Here is a 3,702-nt window from a genome sequence, read left to right on the forward strand (position 1 = left end):
GGAAGAAGGGAGGCTTCCGTTTCAGTCAGGGTCCATCTGCAGTTCTGGTCTCCCCATGTCAGGAGTCCTGCCCGCCCAGGACCTCCTCCCTGGGGCTGCTACCAGGCCCGCCCTCTGGGGGCCCTGGGCCTGCACCCCTGAAACAATGGGACCAGAAGCTCTTCCGTGCTCCCCCCCTCGCTGTCAGCAACAGCCGCCATCCCAGAGCCAAACAGTTGGAGCCCCTTATTTGCCTCTGTTGAGAGGCACCAGGTGTAAAAGGTTTTTCCCGTTTGCTGGAAAAACTGGGGGTTTTTTGTTTGGTTTTAATTTTTTGGCCATGCCGAGTGGCATGCAGGATCTTAGTTCCCCGGCCAGGGTTTGAACCCGCACCCACCATAATGGAAGCGCAGAGTCTTAAGCACTGGACCGCCAGAGAAGTCCCTCAGTCACTGGTTTACCCCAGCTCTCGTGTGCGTCAGTGGATTTTCCGGCTCATCTCCCATCGTAAAGTGTAGGTTGGAGGGGTGAGCAGAGCCAAGAGCAAAGGAAAAACCCAGCAGTTCGTTCTGCCCAGCAACCCCCAGGCTCCAGTGGGAACCAGATACCTCCTCGAGGCTCAGCCCACAGCATGGCCCTCAGCGCCCGGGTGCCTGCACCTCGGACCGGGGTTGGGGGGGGGCGCTCTCTCTGCTTCCCCACACGTCACTCCAAGTACGTTACATAAGCATAATCTGTTTTCAGTGTAGACGTGGAAGGTTGGTCCTTGCTTCCCAGAAGTTACCCATAACGAAGTCCCATGAGTAATAAGTAGAAAATAGGGCTTTTCTAATCCCAAGGAGGATGAGAAGCATGTGGGGAGGTCAGGGCTGAATGTAATTCAGACTCAGTCCAAGATAATGTTAATCCAGGGTGACAGGAACATGTGGTAACAAATATGCTTAAGACCTTTCCAGGGCCAAAACGTCACCTTTTAGTAGCTGCGCATTGGTGAGGTTTTCATGAAACCCTCAGCTCTGCCGCCTGCCTTTTGAAGGCTCTTTCCCTCCTGTGACTGACGCACAGGACAGGAGCGTGTGTGGGCTCGCGAGCCGCTTACCTTCCCAGCCTCGCTTTCCTCCTGCCCACCCCCATGCCCGAGCCTGGCACACGGTGAGAGGTCAGTCAGTGAGGAGGGACGAATACACATCCTGGGAATGGGTCCATAATAATGGCAGTCTGTCCTGTCACAGATGAAAAACAGGTGTAACACGAACCTCAATACGCTTCCTACCTTTCACTTTCACTCTCAGTGATGGAGAAACACCTGATTATGAGCTGCTCGTGGGGGAGTGAAGCTCTTCATCAGCTTCCCTAGTCCGTGAAAACGGCATCCGTGAGGAAAGCCAGACGGGGATCAGTGTTGACCTTGGAGACGTGGAACGTTTCCAGGTACATTAAGTGGGAGGAAACCCACATTCTGGAAAAGGCGACCCGAGGAGTTTCTGGGGGCCCTCTATCCCTCCCCCCGACCCCAAGAAGAGAGGAAAGAGGACGCTCAGTCCCCCTGGCCGTGACCATGACGCCCGAGTTCCTGGGCCTCCCATAAACCTGCTCCAGCCGAGGAGTCTGCCAAGGACGCCCGCGTGATGCCAGCCCTGAACGCGCTCCAGAGTCACGTAAGCGAGCCCTGCTGCACTTACGGAGCTGGCCGTCCAGCGCCTGCCAACCTCTCCAGGACGGGTGAGTTTCCCATGGTGGCCACTGCCCATGAAGTTCGCACCCTGGGGTGAGGGGTCGGGAAGAGGAAAGGCAGCACAGACACTGGAGAGCCGCCTTCACAGTGGGCCCAGACGTGGTGTTTCCACACTTGGGAACACAGGGTTCCACATCTGGGCTTTGCCAAGACTCACCATGAACTGGGTGGGAGGAGGTCGTGGAGACTGGCGGGCCACCCACACCTTCCTTCCGGACCGGCTGCTTCAGCGACTGTGCCTATGGCGTGCAGGGCGTGAGCGCCCCCTACTGCTCTCACCTAGAATGATCCCCAGGGCAGGAACTCGAAAGAATCTTTCTTTGCCTTTAAGCCAAACTTACAAAATATTTATTAAACCTAATTAAAAGGCTTTTGTTTAAAATAAATACCCAGCGAAACAGTTCAAACTGTTAACCACTCGTTTATTTTTCAAAAGCCTTTGAACTAGAACAAAATGGATTGTCTTTTCAGCTCCGGTTGCGACATTCCCCCAGGTCCCAGTGAAAGTCCTTGTCATTGGTGACCCAGAAACATTTCTGTCACCCCACCCAGGCTCGTTCTGTGGCTCCTTCTTTGGGACTGGAGAAATCTGAGGAAGGGGATTTCCCTGGACGCAGCAGGACCCCGCAGGCCTTCTGTCAGTCCTCCTTTTCCAGTCACTTCTCCAAGCCCAGGTGCCCCCATCACTTTGGGCCTCTCTGTTCCTTTTGCTTCGGCTTCCCCCAAGGCCAGCCAGCATTCAGCAGACATGAATGGCTCAAGGGAGGAAGCTGAGGGCAGAAGTGACCCTTCTGAGTCACAGGTCGGAGCACGTTGTCCAGCTGCCCACGGCCAAGACCTCAAGGAAACGTTCTGTCCCTCCATTCCCCACTAGCCCTAGGTGGAGGAATAAGAGAAAGCAGATGGTTTGGCCCCTGAGAAAGGGAAATGCCCAGGGGCTGCCGGGGGTAGTAGCCAAGGAAATAGGAACGGGAAAGATTTTGAGACGCTGAAGGAGCCCTTTCAGAGCCCAGTTAGTTCATTTTGGCCTTTTCCACGTGTGCCTAAGCCACGGAGCTGATCGCCTGGCAAGAGGCCCTGGATCCTCCAGGCTTCAGGTTGGGGGTGCCCTGCCTCTGGAAGGCAGTCCAGGACTTAACTGCACGGGCTTTGGAGTCCAGCGGCTGGGTTTGCATCCTTCCTCTTCTCTTTCTGAGGAAACTTGAGCGAGATGCCGTGGGGAGGATGCAGTGATGTGATGCACACGAGGCACTCGGCACGCACTGCCCCGTTACTGACACTTCGTAGATATCACCGGAGCAGCTGAGCTGCCGGACCTTCCCCAGCGAGGACAGCGGCGGGACAGACACGTTGGCAGGGTAGGTGTGCAGAGCAGGTTCCTACCTACCTGACCTCCAAAGCTTCTTTCCAGCTGTGAGGTTGAATGGAGGTGTCCTTCCAGTTCTAAAAGGGCAGCCCTCAGGCAGCTGTTATCCCACTGAGCAACTGGAGGGTCACAGAGGCCCGGGGAGGCAAGTGGCCAGGCCCTGTGACCTCACACCTCCTGGGAATGTGAACTCCCTCCCACCCACCAAGGGCCCCCGACGGGCTCCAGGACCTGCTTCCCAGCGTCTGCAAGGCCAGGCCCGACGAGCCTGAAGCAGCCCTCATCCTACAACGGCCCTGTTCCCAAGTCACAAAGGGCGCAGGGCGACCCTCGGCAAAAGCCTGTCGAATCCATGACTTCTTTCCTCATCCTTTCTTCTGGCTGGTATAAATAAGCCATTTTTTAACCGTTTTTTTGCAAGGGTCACGTGTTCCAAACATAGATTTCAATTTTTTCTAGTCTGTTTCTACACATTTTTCTTGTCCTTTTTAAGCATTTGGACAGTACCTAGGTTATGAAATTCAAAGAGGTATCTGATGCCCTGTTTCCTTCGGGAGCTGTTGTCTGACAGAGAGAGAGAGAGAGAGAGAGAGAGAGAGAGAGAGAGAGAGAGAGAGAGAGA

The sequence above is a fragment of the Monodon monoceros genome, unplaced genomic scaffold, assembly GCF_005190385.1.
Source record: "Monodon monoceros isolate NGI ecotype Baffin Bay Population unplaced genomic scaffold, NGI_Narwhal_1 Super_Scaffold_7, whole genome shotgun sequence".
NCBI lineage: Eukaryota > Metazoa > Chordata > Mammalia > Artiodactyla > Monodontidae > Monodon > Monodon monoceros.